Source organism: Oryctolagus cuniculus, chromosome 3 (genome assembly GCF_964237555.1).
Source record: "Oryctolagus cuniculus chromosome 3, mOryCun1.1, whole genome shotgun sequence".
Taxonomy (NCBI): Eukaryota; Metazoa; Chordata; class Mammalia; order Lagomorpha; family Leporidae; genus Oryctolagus; species Oryctolagus cuniculus.
The window spans coordinates 131,581,443-131,600,179 of record NC_091434.1 but is presented as its reverse complement, the minus strand read 5'-3'; the positions used below and the strand labels follow the sequence as shown (position 1 = coordinate 131,600,179).

The window sequence follows — 18,737 nt, the reverse complement described above, 5'->3', positions numbered from 1 at the left end:
AAATGTGGGAAAAATAAAATGTACAGAGAGTGACTAAAAATATAGAGTGCCCTACCAAAAGGAACCAGTAACTCCTGATTTGAATTTAACAGTCATATTCACTGTGGCAGTAAAATATTAATGGGATTGCAAAGTTGAATTCACATGGACAATAATTCCCCAATCTGCAACACAGCAACACAGTCTTTATGTCAAATCATTACACAAAGTTACCAAAAATAAATCCATTTGACTTCCAGTATTTTAGGCAATAAATAAAGCCATTTATCCTGGTGTTGAGTTAGCTCTGAAATACTCAGGCTTAGGATCAGTGTTGTGGCACAGCAGGTAAAGCCACCTGAGATGCTGGTATCCCATATGGACACTGGTTCAAATCCCAGTTGCTCCACTTCCAATCCAGATCCCCATTAATGGCCTGGGAAAAGGAGGAGAGGATGGCCCAAGTGTTTGGGCACCTGCACACCCATGGAAGACCTGTAAGAAGCTCCTGGCTTCAGCCTGCCTCAGTCCTGGATGTGGCGGCCATGTGGGGATTCAACCAGGTGACACAATATCTCTCTCTGTCTCTCCTTCACTCTCTGTAACTCTGACTTCCAAATAATAAATAAATCCTTTAAAAAAAAAAAAAGAAATAACACAGGCTTATAAAAGTGAAAACCCATAAGATATCAAGGAAATGGCAGAGTGTGCCATAAATATTTCTTAAAACTAACAAAAGGGATTCTGCTTCCTGCAGTTTTTGAGGTATCTTCTTGTTCCTTGAAATAATCTAAAACTATCAGTTGTGAGAAAGATGCTAGATGAGATCAGGTCACCTTTCAACACTGGAGATTTTTTTTTTTTTTTTTGACAGGCAGAGTGGACAGTGAGAGAGAGAGACAGAGAGAAAGGTCTTCCTTTGCCGTTGGTTCACCCTCCAATGGCCGCCGCGGCTGGCACGCTGCGGCCAGTGCACCGTGCTGATCCGATGGCAGGAGCCAGGTACTTACCCTGGTCTCCCATGGGGTGCAGGGCCCAAGCACTTGGGCCATCCTCCACTGCACTCCCTGGCCACAGCAGAGAGCTGGCCTGGAAGAGGGGCAACCAGGACAGAATCTTGCGCCCCAACCCGGACTAGGACCTGGTGTGCCGGCGCCACAGGCGGAGGATTAGCCTAGTGAGCCGTGGTGCTGGCTGAGATTGTTTTTAAATGTGCTGTGGCCTGTGACTGATCAGTCTACAAGGACTAGAGCATCCAAGTACAAACAGCCATAGGAGTCTCTGTCTGCCTGGGCAGGACAACAAGACAGACACTTCCAGCAGGCTATGGGGACAGCAATGTGCCAACCATTGGGTGGGCCATTCACCATGTGAGTACTTATTTGCCTATGGCTATATAAGACAAGGAAGGGGGAGCTGTGGCACAGTGGGTTAATCTTCTGCCTGCCGTGCCGGCATCCCATATGGGCACTGGTTCTAATCCTGGCTGCTCCTCTTCCAATCTAGCTCTCTGCTGTGGCTTGGGAAAGCAGTAGAAGATGGCCCAAGTCCTTGGGCCTCTGCACCCACATGGGAGACCCAGGAGGAAGCTTTGGATCGGCACAGCTCCGGCTGTTGCGGCCATTTGGGGAGTGAACCAACTGACAGAAGACCTTTCTCTCTGTCTCTCCCTCATTGTCTGTAACTCTACCTCTCAAATAAAATCCTTAAAAATAACATAAGGCAAGGAAGATACCAACTGTCTTAAAGATAATAAGCCACGGACTCCATGAAAGTAGTAACTATGTCTTATTCCTCCCCATATCCTGGACCCTTAATATGACCCACACAATATATGTTTTCAAAGTTAAAACGTGCTCAATAAGTTATTTATTCACCTACATTTTGGTTACAACGCTGATCAGTTCCCTGTCATGAGTGAAGTATGGTATCAGGTAATAAGAAGGAGAAACAAATCACATAGCATAGACTCTTGTCTATGAGAGACAGACAGCAACCCCAATGACCCAAGAAAGAAGGAAGGGAAATACACAAAGGAGGGCTTAACAAACTTCATGGTTTTGAGCCTACTGACTAGCAGAGAGGGGAGGAGAAGATGCTTTTCAATTCCATCCCTGGAAAGAGGCCAGTGGCCAATGGGAAGAACATGCAGGATCAGGAGACAGAAGACTAAGTCAGAAAAAAAGGGACCCTTCACGTGTTCATCGGCACAGTGAGCCTGCAAAGCTTTCAAAATCTCATTTTTGTTAAATGTATTAATATCTGCAACGGGGACTGAGATGAAAGATGTGTGGGGAGGGAAGGTTGGCAGTGCCTCGGATCATTAGGAAAACAGTGGACTCCTGCCACAGTCAGTTCCCGCTTTGATAGGACCTCTTAAATCCTTGTAAACTGGCCCCCCACTTTGGAGCTGGAGGTCATTTTCTCAGCGGTTGCTTAGTCTTAACTACAGGGATTCCTGAAGAGGCTAAAGCCACATGGTTTCAAAGGCATGGTTTTGCTTGAATTTAGGCTCAACATAGTTAAAGCATCACACACGGCCAACCCACAAGGATTTCTAGGTATCATGAACAAAAGAATGGAACTTAACCAGGAAAACCTGGGAGAAAAACAGGACATTTGGTCATCCCAGCCTTGCAGCTGCTCACACAAAGGATGCAATGTTAAAAATAGAATCAACAAACATTCACACAGAGATGGTTATCTAGAAACAGCACAAAGATGGACAGCATCCCTGCCCTAAAAGGACCTCAGAGGAGGAAGCTATAGAATGCAGGCCTGCACACATGTGGCTAAGCAGTCAGACAAATGCTACAATAGAGGGCAAAATGCTGGGGGAGGGCCTCCAGTCCAGCTTTCTCACCTACATTCAATATTCTTGGTAACAAAGTAGGAAGGAGCTTGGGACACACAAGGTTTATTAAAGGATGAACAGAAGAGTCTCTGGCCTTAGCAAAATTTACTGCTGATTTTGATTTTTTTTTCTCCTTGGGCATTTGGCCTACAGCTTGACAGAAGAACACTCTCTGCAGGACTCATTAAGGTCAGAGGCCCCTGTAAGCCGGTGCTTATACTTTGTTAGGAATTCTAAGTTTTTCTCTCAAATTTCTATTGTCAATGGTTAGAAGTCAAATGGATGAATGCAAAGATTTAGTGTTTAGCTTCCTTAATTTAGAATCTCAAATAATTCTAGGATCACCACCAACCTCTAAATTAAAAAAAAAAAAAAAAAAAAAAAAAAAAAAAAAAAAAAAAACCTCTCCACTTCTCTAACTGTGAAGCCATCACTCCAACCTACATTGCAGAAGAGGGATACAGGTCAGATGGCTCACGTCAGATGTTTTAAGGAAGGTGACAGGCTACAAGCAAAGGTGGTCCTATGAGTACCTGCAAAAGCTGCCCTAAACTTTGGACACAAAAGCATCCCCAGGTATAGTTCTTTCTAGCCAGACAGAAATAAAAATACAGTCCAGAACTGATCAAGACAGAATTTACCTTCCATTCCCTTAATATTTTTTTTCATGAGCCTTCTTAAACTTCTTAAAATAAAGAAGACATACTTGCTAATTTAATTTTATATTCAGGCTCTCAAATTTTATACTTCATCACCTGAATGGAAAAGAATATGGTGTAACAAGGCTGCTTGGATATATGTTTACGAAGACAGATTAAGTCTTTGGAAGAACACTGTATAAGAGCAGGTGGTTATTACATATACCAGTATTTCTCAAACTGTGAGTGGTCTCTCATTTATGTTCCTGCAATGGTTGGTGAGACTTGCACCATGGTGGGAGGCTAGGGTGACGTCAACTTGACATTTTGAAAAATGTAAATGCCTTGCTCATATTACTTTAAATTAGTCATTCCATTACAATGCTTCAAAATCACTTCATTTGTCTTCAGAGTAAGTCTTTATAATTAACATTCTAGATAGACAGAATTAATAAACTGGGTTGAGGGATGGGTTTGTGGCTCTGTGGATTAGTCACTGTTTGGGATGTCCACATCCCATATTTGAGAGCCTGGGTTCAAGTCCCAGATCCTCTGCTTCCAATCCAGCTTCATGCTAATGCTCCTGGGAGGCAGCAGATGATGACCCAAGTACTTGGGCATCTGCCAAGTCTCCACAGGGGAGACCAGGATGGATTTCCTGGCTCCTGGCTTTGGCCAGCCCCTGCCTGGGCTGTCACAGACATCTAGGGAGTTGAGCCTTTATTACAGCAACAACAGTCTTCTACCGTGCAGCACAGAAAGCGAGCAGTGACATCAACAGCTTTCAGGAGGGGTAAATCCACCATCCCAAGCCATCAAGACCCAACATCTCTTAAAGGAATCTGTTCCACAGACATCAAACCTCAGCATGGTAAGTTAACTCATTCAGTTGTGGGAAGTTTAGAAGAGTGCTTTTCTCTAATATCATAAAATAACTTTTAAAAATTGTAAAAGGGCTAGGCATTTGGCATACCATTTAGGATGTTGCTTGGGATATCTGCCCTTGCTACTCCACTTGTTATCCAGCTCCCTGTTAATGGCCTGGGAAAGCACTTGGGCGCCTGAACCCAGGTAGGAGACCTAGAAGAAACTCTGGCCTCCTGGCTTCGGATCAGCCCAACTCTGGCTGTTGCAGCCATTTAGGGAGTGAACCAGTGGATGCAGGACCTCTCCCTCTCTCTCCCTCTCTGCCTGTAATTCTGCCTCTCACATAAATAAATAAATCTTAAAAAACAAACAAAAAAAGACGGTTACATTCTATACTGAAACACCTGGGTTCAATATTCACCTCCAGCTCCTGACTCCACCCACAAGGAGATCTGAATGGAGCTCCTGGCTCTTGGATTAGGGCTCTGCCAAACTCTGACTGTTGCAAGAATTTGGGGAATAAACTATCAGATGGGAGCTTGTTCACTCTCTCTCTCTCCCTTCTTCCCTCCCGCTTAAATAAATAATTTTTAAAGCTACTGGAACATCCGTCAAGATCTCTATAAAGTGTCTGTTGTATACTTTCCCAACACAGTACCATAAACAGAGTTGTGTACAAGAGAAAACAATATTTCCTGGATGGAAATATTGCATAGGGCATGTTAACTATATTCCAATAACCAACTATCATCTAACTTATTTATTAAACTTCACTCCCCAAAGCAAATTCTTACTAGCTATATAACCTACCTCCTTTTATCAACAAAAAACCATCAATCCAAGCATTCAGTATCACATCCTCTCAAGTGATATCCTTTGATTAAGCTGCCTTTGATTAAGCTGCCTGCAGACTATTATGCAAGGAACTAAAGAACAAACAGAAAAGAAATTTAACAATCAAAAACTTTAAAAGAAAAAAAAAGGGCCCAGCAGTTTCTTCTTTTTTCCAAGAGTTACATAAATATGAATCATTCATCAAAAAATTAAACCTAATTACTCCAAAAGTCAATGATGAAAAATCTTCATTTTGTTGCATTCACCACGCACTATCTGAAAAGCCAGTGGGTGTACAAAACAAACAAACAAAAAACAACCTTTTTCATTGACTCTCTTCCACATTCTTCCTAATTCCAGGCCACCTGCCAGGAATTAATAATCTGCATCTTTAGCCAAAAGGAGAAAGCCAAGTATTAGGCAACAATCAAGAACTAATCAGATTTTCCCTTATATCATACACCACAGCCACAGGTTGAAAGGGGAATTCTCTGGGCCAATTTCCAACGATGTCGGTGTAAATCAAACACATGCTCCGAAGTCTTTATCTCACTGTGGTTTATAACCCAAATCAATAGGTTATAAAATTTCAAAGCTCTGAAGAAATTCAAGCAAAAAAATGAAACTTGTTTCATTTTATGTCCAATAAGTATTTTAATCGAAAAAGAAATACAGAAACCATAAAGGACTGGCAACTCATAAAAAGCCATCATCTGCTTGTATATTTTTCTTTCTGTGATTTATTTCACATCTGCAATCCCAGGCTGGCTTGGAAATCACTCAGTCTAAAAGCATCCACAAAATTCTGCTTCTACAGACAAGTAAAATGCACTTAGGGAACACAAAACAATGTTTATTAGCTTAATCCAGAAATTGATGAAAAGAAAAGTCAGCTTGAACATGGCCTAATGCAATTCCTCAATCACAAGTAGCACCTGCTTGTGTGTCATGCCCCTTTGCTGGTGTATGAAGTGGCAAGTAAGAAATGTCTCTGCACTCAGAGCTTAGAAGCACGTGGAGGAGAAAAGACTAGATACTAGTAACTAGAGTTCAAAACCAAATGTTGAAAGTGCCATCAGATGCGCCAGCGCTCGGCGTGGCAGGTTGGGCCGCTGCCTGCAGTGTGGACATCCCATGTGGATGCTGGTTTGTGGCTGGCTCTTTGCTGGTGTGCCTGTAGTGGCCTGGGTGCTTAGGCCCCTGTACCCATGTGGAAGACTCAGAAGAGGCTCCTGGCTTCAGTCTGGCCCAGCCACAGTTGGTGTGGCTGTTTGAGGGGCAGACCAACAGATGGAGGGCCTCTCACTCTGTCTCTCTTTCTCTCTCTCTCTGTAACTCTTCCTTTCAATAAAAATAAATACAAAAGAAAATGTTATCAGAATGATATAAACACAACCCTCTAGCTGTCATCAAGAAGGGCAGAAATTACCACTACTTTACATGACCTGGCAGGTATTTTTTTGGAGGAGACCAAATTCAGACTGGGTCTTGAAAAGTGAATAGGACTTTGAAAAGTAAAGATGGATGGAAAACCTAAATGAGAAAAGAAGGAGTGCCGGTGTTTTCCAGAAGCCTAGTCTGTATGTCAGCACATTGTGAACAGATTTCTATGGATGGTGTCTCATCATGCCTTTCCAAGGACAAAGCACAGAGGAACATAGCTATAGGATTTGGGGAAAAGCAAAAAGGCAGGAAAGATGAACTAGATGACAATGGAGATCACCTCCAGGACCAAGTCAAGAAATCTGACTAACTGGCAGGAAAAATGGAACACTTCCAACCTTGTTCCTGAATGTCCCGAATAAGAGAAAAAGAAAGAAACAACCAAAAGAGAGAGAGCAAGAAAGAAAGGGCACTGGAACATACATTTTGTTATACATTAGTGGCCAGCACATTTTTTTTTTTTTTTTTTTTGACAGGCAGAGTGGACAGTGAGAGAGAGAGACAGAGAGAAAGGTCTTCCTTTGCCGTTGGTTTACCCTCCAATGGCCGCTGGGGCCAGCGCACCGTGCTGATCCGAAGGCAGGAGCCAGGTGCTTCTCCTGGTCTCCCATGCAGGTGCAGGGCCCAAGTACTTGGGCCATCCTCCACTGCACCTGGCCACAGCAGCGAGCTGGCCTAGAAGAGGGGCAACCGGGAGAGAATCCGGCGCTCCGACCGGGACTAGAACCCGGTGTGCCGGCGCCGCAAGGCAGAGGATTAACCTAGCAAGCCATGGCGCCGGCGGCCAGCACATTTTAAAATGTTTCTAATTGCTTGTGTTGTACATGTGTGCTAGATTTCATTAAAAACCATAGGGTTTGGAAAAGTACTAAAAAGTCATTTATTTCACCTTCGATTCAGTGAAATAAATCTGTCCACATCATCCTGTCAAGATCCTCTGGCTTGTCTCTGCACTTTCACAACAAGGAACTCACATGGAGCCCTGCTGTGTGGCACACCCTCAGAACAGCTCAAGAGGTTGGGAAGCTTTTCTTTGAACTAAAATCTCCCTCCCAGCTTGGTCCTTTGGTCCACGATCTGGAGGGTCATAACGTAACCTTTTTCCATGAAGCCTAAAATATGCTTTCTTCACATCTGAACAACTATTAAGCCGGAGGGAGTCTTACAACTGACTGTGATGTGTTACGTGGCAGCAATTTTTCCTAAAGACAACTAATGATGCATTTTATAACCAGTGGTATCACAGATGCAATAAAACATGGCAAGGTAATATTTTACACAAACTTGACCTAATGTCTCTTCAAGGTCTCATCTCTCTATCTCTTCCATGTCTGACAAATGCCCTTAGAACCAAATATTTCTTGGTCCAGCACCTCTCTCCCAATTACTAGCTGAGTGACCTTGACCTGGGTCACACTTCATTTTATCTCAGTTTCCTCATCTGTAAAACGGGGCTAACAACAACAGGCTTCCTGTGCATGCGTTACATGGGATAATAAGTAAGTTCTATTAGTATACATCATCATTATCATCATCTACTTCTAATAATTCCCTCTCTGCAGCCATCCTCAAAATGACATAGTTTCTGTTGCCTTTGCCCACTTCTGGATCTACTCTGATTTGCCAAAACCTTGTAAAAAATGCTTTATCCAGAAATGAACACATATGCTCTCATTGGTTTGGCTTATATATGGTACAGGAGGACAATCAATTGCCTTCATTCATGACATTGATACAGAGCATGGGATATAGTCTCTTAGCTAGAGATAAAGTAGAATGGCCAAGAAAGCATTTGCAGAGAGCAGGTGTTTAACCTTGAGGTTAAAAAACCAGGATTCCGTCATCAAAGTACCTAGGTTTGATTCCCTGCTGTGGTTCCTGCCACCTACATGGGAGACCTCCATGAAGTTCCTGGCTCCTGGCTTCCTCCTAGTCCAGCCAAGCTGTTGCAGGCATCTGGGGAGTGAGCAAGTAAATGGAAGACCACTCTGTCCCTTTCAATGCTCCCAATCTCTGCTTCCCTAATTTTTTTTTTAAAGAATGGATATTAAATAAGAAAAAAGAGGAATCAAGGGACTGTGACAGGCTACAACTAAGCTACAAATTTTTGCCAACATGTAGTTTATAAAGGCAGTAAAATATCTCTAGATTTTAATTTCTATCCAGCTCAATCCTCTTGGAGTAAAGATGAGGATAAGGAGGCCCCATGGGGATGAAAAGCAAATGTACCCAGCGAGCTGAACCTGGACATCCAGCTCCCAAGACTAAGATCACTGTTCCTCTCTCCCAAAGGCTTGTAACCTACTCCAAGAATACTAACCACAGCTGGAATTCCCCCAAGAAACACTCAGGGCCAATCTAGATGGTACTAATGAAGAGCAGAAGTAAACAATCAGTTAGAATAACAAACAAAGCCATTCAAAGCTCTCTGCTGCCCCAGAAGAGGAAGCTGCCAGGAGGAAGCCATGTTGCTCCCAGCCCCACCTGCAGGGCAGGCCTTCACTCCAGCCACAGCACAGGCCACACCCAGAATCCACTGACGTGGGTACTCCTCAGCGGCAGTACGCTCCACAACAACTTTCTGGGATCAGAACCTTGAAGCTGAGCTGATGAGCTGTGGGTGTCATTTCCTAAGATTAATATTTCTATATCTTCAGGCTCATCTATTGTTTCATAATAAAACACATTGAGTATTTTAAATTATAGCCAATTCTCAAAAGGCATATAGAAGTGGGATCTTGAGGCTTTATTCAAAACCCTATTCCCCCATAAAAAGAAAATTAAAAAAAAAACACTAAGAGAAAAATCATATAACCTGATGTATTTTTTAAATAACGTGGAGAAAAATACACATGAAGGAATTTTTTTCCCTTTTGGCTTTCAGCCTTTCTATAGCAGCTCTGCAAAAATCTCTGAGAAACAAAGAAGGCTTTGGGAGAATTCCTTTTAAGCTTGGATGGCAACCTTCCAACACACAGAGCCACATGAGGCCAATGGTAGAGACCTGCTTCTAGAACCTGCATTAGTACCTGACCTTCAGGAGGCAGAGCATGCACACACACACATGCACACCCACACACCCACACATACACACCCACACCCCTGTACACTCAGTGAGCAGGAAGCTCTAAGCTCATGAAGCAATCTACAGCTCCCTAAAAGCCCTGTCTTCCTCCAAAATCCTGAATCCATACCCGACTACTCCCCACCTTGAATGGCACAGCCAGAACTAGCAAAACCAGCATCTGTGTCACCTCTACTCTAGGAAGGCATTCTGCATCACCCATCTCCAACATCCCGCCTTTTAGACTCCAGACACAGGCATAGCAGCGTTATGTGCAAAGCTCAGCTGTTCTCAGAGTTTTTTATACTCAACTTCTTTGAAAAAAAAAATCCCCCTTCACGCCCCCGATCCTCTACCATAAGGAACGGGAAAAAAATATATAGATGCCACATAGATATCACAAGACTGCTTCAAAAGTTGCAATCTGTGATGGTTACTTTCATGTGTGAACTTGGCTAAGTGATAGTACTTAATTTTTCAAACCCTAATATCGAGTTGCTGTGAAGGTATTCTGTAGCAGTTAACATCTACCATCAGTAACAGCAATCACTGTGGGTGGGCCTCAAGAAATCAGCTGAGAGGCCCTAGAAGCAAATGTTGAGATTTCCCAATAGAAGATGATCTGCCTCAAGATGGCAGCAGCAACTCCTGCCCAAGGGCTTCCTTACAAAAAATGTAATTACGCATCTCCTACTCCTTCTCTCTGGAGAGCCCTGACTACTGAAACACAATCCAGTCTCCTCCTTGCATCATTACAGACCTCTTTAAATGATATTACAAACTCAAATGCCAATGAGGGCCAGGCAGATAATGTCAGTGTCAACAGCAAGTGGCTGTTAGGCAATAAATGGCAATGAACAGGCTACCTCACTGTCTTGAAGAAACAGAGAATGTGAGGAACCACACTGAACGTGGGGGCACTGAGATATACAGGGTAAAATGATGTTGCCAGGCCGCAATGGGGAACCAGTGCCACTAGATGCTCCAAGCGTTCAACAAAACCAGAAATCCATGCTTTAAAAATGTAAATCACCCTCCTCCCAAAGCGTAACTACTGGCAACTAATTCCAATTGAAAACATCTAGTAACTCAACTCCTCAACTCTCTGGAAATCAAGTAAGTACAGCAAGACGGGAAGCCAGATGGTAGGCCAAGGGAACAGGCTCTGTGTTCCACATGCACTCACTCACTCAGTCCTCATAGCACCTCTGTGGTGTAGGCAGCATTACTGTGCCTCTTTTCCAGATGAAGAAACTAAGGCATAGAAAGGATACACAGTGTGGACAGGGTCACAGTACTTGGAAGTGAGGTGACCAAGAAGGCAACCCTGGGTGGAGCATGGGGCTATGGACAACATGGCATGCTTTTGTCTAGGGTCTTATTATTGAAGAGCTTGAAGCTCTTTATTTTCCTTTTTGTACATTACAATAGACTTGTAAAAGCAATTATGGAAACTTCAAGTGGAGAAAACGTGACACAGAGAACTAAAGAGTGACAGGCATTTGGTCTACTGATTAAGGTGCTGCTTGATACGGCTGCATCTTATCCCATATTGGAATGCATGGGTTCAAGCACCAGCTGGACTACTTATTCCAGCACCCTGCTAATGAGCAACCTGAGATGCAGCAGGTTGGCCCAAGTACTTGGGTCCCAACCACCCATGTAGGTGACTTGGATTGAGTTCCTGTATCCCAGCTTCAGCCTGGCCCAGCCCTAGCTATCATGGGTATTTGGACAGTAAAGAAGCAGATGGGAAACTGATTCCCTTTCTCTATCTCTGCCTCTCAAATAAATAAAAAAAAAATTTAAAGAGAAAATTAAAGGCACATCAGGGACTCACACAAGTGGAAGAGCCAATAATGCCACCAAAGCAGTTCTTATTTGCCTTTCAACTCCTAGGAAAGCTTACCATGAATGCATTTCTAGCAAAAGGCTTTGCAGGACTTTAGAAAATATATTGAGCTGGCGGGTGCCGTGGCTCACTAGGTTAATCCTCCGCCTGTGGCGCCAACACACCGGGTTCCAGTCCCGGTCGGGGTACTGGGTTCTGTCCTGGTTGCTCCTCTTCCAGTCCAGCTCTCTGCTGTGGCCCAGGAAGGCAGTGGAGGATGGCCCAACTGCTTGGGCCCGGCACCCGCATGGGAGACCAGGAGGAAGCACCCGGCTCCTGGCTTCAGATGCGCACAGCCCACCGGCCATAGCGGCCATTTGGGTGGTGAACCAATGGAAGGAACACCTTTCTCTCTGTCTCTCTGCCTGTCAAAAAAAAAAAAAAAAAAAATATATTGAGCCACATAGAGTGTCTACCTTTCAGTTCAAAAAATTAAATGCTATAAGTCATGGAAAGCTCATGCCAATTCTGTGCTACTATGGAAGTAATCAGGATTCCAAATTTTGTGTGTATCATCCACATGCATATGCAAGTGTTTACACTGTGACCTCATAAGCTATAGAGCATCTAAGATGCTTTGTATGCTTTTAAAACCTGAAGTAAATGGTACCATCAGGTATATACTCTTATGCAACTTGCTTTTGTTTTTTCCACATTAATGCATTTACTATTTATTTCTACTATTGTATAACAATCCACTGTATGAAATGACATGGGGTATTTATCCATTTGTTCCTAGATACTGAGCCTGTATTATGCACAATGCACAACACAGCAGAGTTCATTCTCACATCGGGCATCTTGTGGATAAGTGTGGTTAAGTAGGGGTGACTAAAATGATTTTACTACGGTTATGTAAAATGCAAAAAATAGAGGAAGTGGGTGATTTAGGGATGTCCAGGGACTCCTGGTATTATTTTTGTGAGTGTGCTGTAAACCTAAAATTAGTTCAAGATATAAAACTTTAGAAAAAAAAAAAAGGAAATCAACATCTCCTTTAAGCCACTTAACGCTATTCCTCACAGGACTGCAAAGCTTTGGACTAAATCCCAGGCACAGACAAGACCGCCGCAGTGGTGGAATCTAGAAAAGGTTGCCTCTAGGGCTTCCAACCCCAGAAATGTCACAACACCACCACGTGAATCTGGCTGTTAAGAATGCCTCAAACAGCTGAGATTACATATGGGCAAATATAGTTAAGTAACATCAAAGCAATCCTTTGAATACTTATAAAGACAGGAAGAAGTGATTTAAATTTAAAGGACAACAAAGATCCATTAGAGTCAAAAAGTGCCTCAAGCCATAATCCCTCTCTATCCAATATATGAAATGAGTTGACTTTTTCACTGGCTTAAATTGAATCTGATATTATTCCTTAACTCTGTTCATTTGAAGGTATACCTAAGAGTCTGAGATTCCCCCTATACTACGAGTGAGGGGTACCTCATGAAATTCTAACATCTCTTCTTTGTCCCCCTATTCTTGCCAACCAGTCAGACACCCTGGGCCAGGAGAAAACTATTTATGTAAAGTCCCTTGAGGGTGGGACTAGGAAGAGCTCATTCCATGGGCCAAACCTGACCCTAGCCAGCTCCTCTAGGAATCCTGCCAGCACTAGCCTCATCTGTGCCACATCACTCATCTCCTCCTCCCTCCGTTTGGACTTACATATTCCCTCTGGCCTCCATCACTTAGCACTAGTGGATGTTTTGACTGGGATGATCTGTAAGCCCCTGTTGCTGTCTCTTCCTACAAGGATTATAAACATCTTGAGGCATCATGTCAATCCGTCAACGGTGCAATTGCCAGAATACAACAGAAAGAAGCTGAACTGGAAAGGAAGCAAGGGCTTGGTTCCTAGTAACACATCTGTAACCACAAGCTAAGGATGTTACAATCTTTGTGAGGACTCAATTGCCACATCTTTCTTCAATTTCTAAGATATGTCCCTCCCATTAAATTCTATTTGTAAATAGTCCACACATCTCACCTTCCTCTGCTGACAGTTTATTATATTTGAGAGACACAGACCCAGGGAGATACAATTCTTGCCAATAAGAAACATCTGATTATTTTCTGGTACTGATCACAATATAAGTAGTCCACTATCTACTAAAGGCTGCCAAATAAATGTTGCTGGAAGTAACAGACTGATAAAGCCGTGACAGGGGAATAAACAGCCACAGCAGATCCTTTATCCAATGTGTGCTTTCTCTCTCGCCTCCTCGATTATGGCCCACACTCAGGAACAGTTTGACATTTTAGCACCATATGGCTCAGTGAGGATCCAAAGGCCACACAGAAAGTTGCAGGCCATTTGGCATTTCCCATATTTGCCCAGCTGGATGGCACCAGGCTTCCAGCTGCAGCCTGAATCAAGCCTAGGAGGACCAGGGTTTGTCCAGGATGCTAGCACAGCAGCAACAGAGCTCCGCGGTGTGTACGTTGACGCCAAAGCTAATCATCAAATGCTAATTTTCGCAGATTTCTGACACAGCTGAGAAAAATACACACTGGTGGTTTGCAATGACCTGTCTTTCCACCAGAGGTATCCCATCATCACAGTCTATACCATAATGCCATATCTCCAAAGCACCCTGTAGTATGCTCACTCTCCTTGGGAAGCTTGAGTGCATCAAGGAACCCAACAGGGTGACCAGCATACAGTAAGCAGACAGGAGTGCAAAGAAGGATCTCATCCCATGAATACTCCTGGATTTCAACAGTAGAGGTTTTTTCCTATTGGGTTACAAATACCTCTTGCTTGTGAAAATGTTAAATGCTAAACTCAGAAATTTTCATATGCTTCTGTAAGAGCTGCTGCTTATGTGATAAAACAATACCTATGTTGTGAAAAGAAAGTTGGAGCTGGCACTGTGGTGCAGTAGGTTAGCCCTTCGCCTGCGGTGCTGACATCCCACCTGGGTTCTAGTCCCGGCTGCTCCTCTTCCTATCCAGCTCTCTGCTATGGCCTGGGAAAGCAGTGGAAGATGGCCCAAGTGCTTGGGCCCCTGCACCCACATGGCAGCAGCTCCTGGCTCTTAGCTTTGGATTGGCCCAGCTCCTGCTGTTGCCGCCATTTAGGGAGTGAACCAGGGTATGGAAGATCTCTCTCCCTGTATGTAACTCTGCCTCTCAAATAAATAAATAATCTTTAAAAAAAAAAAAAAAAAAAAGGAGGAAAGCTGAAAATGGTTCCATGGCAGGGAGCGGGCACTTCTCTTGCAATGAAGCAAGAGAGAGGAGGTAGGTAGCGAGCACAGCAGAAATGAAAGCCGAGTGTAAATCTAAGACAATTGGTCTTGGGATCTGGAATGAGGATATCTTCTAAGCATTTGTGTTCAGAGATAGGCTGAGTTCACTGAACCACATCCTGAAGCAAGGATTTGTTTTCACTGCCCATGTCTCATTATTCCAAACCCTAAAATCTCTCTTAACATATGAACAGACACATACTAATCACTCTCTTGCTAGACTTGAGATTGCTTTGGCTCACATAAAACTGAGCCACATGTAAGCATATGCTATTCAGGAAAAGGGCCTCAGGGCTCACCGTCCCGCAACGTGATATAATCAGAGATGCAACAAAAGTCTTCCCAGTTGATGGTGAGAAAGCTGGCTATTGAGAGGATGAGAAATCCAGAAGGACTCACCATTCCTAGCTTAATAACAGTTAATCTGCACACACACCTACCAGGATCATTAAGTTGGATTTTTATATTTCCTTAATGATCTATTTCATTCTTTCTCTGGTAAGCTTTGCACTGCATTAGACATTCATGCACGCTAGGGATAATTACAGAAACATGATTTGCATGGAAATGCTTTTTCCATCAGACTTCTCTAAAGTCCAATCACAGCAGGCAAGTCACAGAACTCAGTTTCCTAGAAGAAAACAAAATGGGAAATGTGCTGGTTGAGGGCAGGCAAAAGAGCAAGGGCATAAAAATATATCTACGACAACCTACTGCAGACTTTATTAGAATATGCTCAAATGTTTATTTGTGATATAGAAAGAACTTTGGTGCAGAAATGATATTTGACAACCTAGAAAATGTATTTGACAACTCTATAAGGCTTGCTGCCATCCAATGGTTTCATTAATTTGAGGTTATGAATTTGTGATAATTCAGCAATATCAAAATTTTGTTCTATTTTCTCTGAAGAAAGGAGTTGATCGGGAAAGCAGGAATGGAAATAAAAATGATTTTGTAAAATACATAAAAGACTTTTTTCAAAGGCCTACAATACTTTGTAGACACATCTGAACAAATGATATATTACTAATATATAGTGAATTTTACAGATACCTCATAATATATATAAAAACTTACTAAAATATTTGAAGGCAATAAAAGGCTATGTTTAATAATGTTTTATATAATGATCCTGTTCCTTGTTTAGAGTATCCTCAATCTAAATTTAGTATTGTCATTAGAAATACATATGGGTAAATAATAAATTACTACCTTTTTAAGAGATCATAATCAACTATCTTTTCCAAATGGTAAATAAAAACATCTGGGGATGTACAAGGAGATACAAATCTAGGTTCTACTAGTACCAGCATAATAATTTTTTTATTCTTGTAGAATGTAATTGAAAGCATAGACATTTATAGGTATATCAGTAAATGCCTGCCACCGTAAAGTCTGTACTGGATCCTCTTTTCCTCTAACTCTTCCCTTTCGGCCTAACAATGAGTCTTACAGTTAGGAGACCTGTGGCCTAAAAATACTTTTTTTTTGAAATGGTGTTTACTCTTTGCTAGTACCCCAAAACACCCTCCAATGCATTTCCTACAAGGAAGTTGAGTTTGCCTACTTTTCTCATAAAGTCTGGTGATGCTACTTTAGAAGATTCCGGCAACAACCTTAACAAAAATAAAGGATTCATCTGGGAGACAAGCCCTGCGTCACAGAATCTCTGCACCACATTCAAGTAATTGAAGATAGGGGTGAAGAATCCATCCTTAACTACACAGGAACGGTTCCCAGGAGCAACAGTAGATTTTGATAAAGAAACGCCTCCATCAGGAGTCGGTTTAAAACCCTCAATTTAATTACTTTTCCATCTCCTTTCTCAACCTTTCCATCTCATTTCACAGCCTCTCCCAGCTCTCCCCTCAGGCCTGATTCCACCCTCTGCACAGCCACCAGCTCCCTCCTTCTCTTTCACAGTCCCGTGGCCTGGTGATCTCTGCTCTCTGTGTCTGACTTTCACAGCCTCCAGCCTTCTAGTAAACTGTGGCTGAATCGATGTCTTTCACTGGAAGTATGTGCAGATAGTATTGTTCTTGACAGATAGAAAAGCTCTTCCTTTAAGACATATAAACCACAGGCAAAATTAGCCAAAGACCTTTCTCTGCTAGAGTCTAGAATATAGTATAGGGTCCAGCAGTTGATGGTAAACCTTTCAGAGGCCACATCTCAGCTTCTAGAATGCAGGTAGATGGACAGGACATGGTGAAAAGAAGTCAGAAGAATGGCTAAGAGTAATATACAGAAAATAACACAGAACAGGGTTTTTAACTTTTTTTGCCAAAATGTGGAACAGCCTATGGACCTCTTCTCAGAATAATGTGTTTAAGACCACCTTTTAAAAATAAGATTACAAAAGAAAACAATTAAATTGAAATTTCATTATCAATATTAAGAAATAAATTTCTGATTTAGCTGTGTCCACCCTTTTTTGTTAATATATTGACTAACAGGAATGGTGTCATTCTTCGCAAGTGTTATAATTTCAAATGCTAAATATTACCATGATTTTTACCTATATTTATAATGGAAGGATATGCAATATTTCAGTTACGGGGTAGGGAAAATAAAGTATTTTTTTTCCCCATCCAAGTTCAGAGACCGTGGCATTCTATCCATGGGCTTTTGGTCAACAACCCCTACTACAGAGTGTTTCTTCCCACCTACTAATGTCATTCAGGTGTCTTGAAGAAATTGGCCCTAAATTCACTGCCAATACAAATTCAATGTCAAACCCAACTCAGGGATAATGGAGCACACAAACCACTGGGTCAACTCCAGCGTTTTGCAGATACAATGATGTCTATGTGGCCCTAAAGTCTGATTCTCTGAAATAATAAGAATAAGCCTCTAGCCACTGAGGATGCCACTATTTCCTTCCATGGGTAGGTGTAGCAACATCTCATTCCCACACCTTGATTCTGTACTTCCTAAACTGAAGACAGATGAGGGTTTTTCAAAAAATTCAGGGCAATGAAATTACAAGATAAGTTTATTTGGGTGTAAAAATGTTTCAGAAATCATGTGCACAAGGGTCATACAAAAGTCCATGGAAAATATGTTATAAAAAACAATGTAGGGACTACAAAAATATTGTACCAAAATAAACCTATCTTTTTTGTAAAGAGATACATTTATTTATTTTGAAAGTCTGAGTTACAGAGGGAGAGACAGAGAAAGATGTTCCATCCATTGGTTCACTCCCCAGACAGTTCCAATAGCCAGCTCTGGATCAGGCCAAAGCCAGGAGATGGGAGCTTCATATGGGTCTCCCACACAGGTAGCAAGGGCCCAAATATTTGTGCCATCCTCTGCTATCTTTCCCAGGCCATCAGTAGGGAGGTGGACTGGAAGTGAAGAAACCAGAACATGAACTGGCACCTGAATAGAATGCCAGCATCACAGGTGGTGGTATTACCTGCTTCGCTACAACACCAACTCAATAAGCTTATCTTTTAATTTCCATTATTTTAAAATATTTATTTATCTATTTGAAAGGCAGAGTTACAGAGAGGCAGAGACAGAGGCAGAGAGAGAGAGAGAAAGAGAAAGGTCTTCCATTCTCTGGTTCAAATGTCCACAGCGGCGGGAGCTGGGCTGATCTGGAGCCAGGAGTCTGGAGCTTCTTCCAGATCTCTCACGTGGATGCAGGAGACAAAGAACTTGGGCCATCTTCTACTGTTTTCCTAGGCCATGGCAGAGAGGTGAATTGGAAGTGGGGCAGCTGGGACTCAAACTGGAGCCCATATTGGGTGCTAGCACTACAGGTGGCGGATTTACCCACTATGCTGTCCCCTTAATTTCCATTTTGAAATACCCTCAGATAAGTACATTTGCGAGGACTCATGAATTATTGTGTCCTTGTTCAAATATAACACTGCTTTTACATTCTTAGAATTGTATCTAT

The 18,737-nt window shown here is 42.5% G+C and overlaps 1 protein-coding gene across 7 annotated transcripts in view; it reads right to left on the bottom strand.

Annotated features, from left to right (window-relative positions):
• The window catches only part of DOCK4 (dedicator of cytokinesis 4), a 520,558-nt gene that overhangs the window by 441,709 nt on the left and 60,112 nt on the right, over positions 1 to 18,737 (bottom strand). Inside the window, exon 2 of one of the 7 annotated variants that reach the window (XM_051849660.2) lies at positions 11,589 to 11,935. The exons of the other annotated variants lie outside the window; for them this stretch is intronic. The gene's annotated coding sequence lies outside the window, so the exon portion shown is untranslated. The remainder of the gene's footprint in view (positions 1 to 11,588; positions 11,936 to 18,737) is intronic. 7 annotated transcript variants of the gene reach the window in all.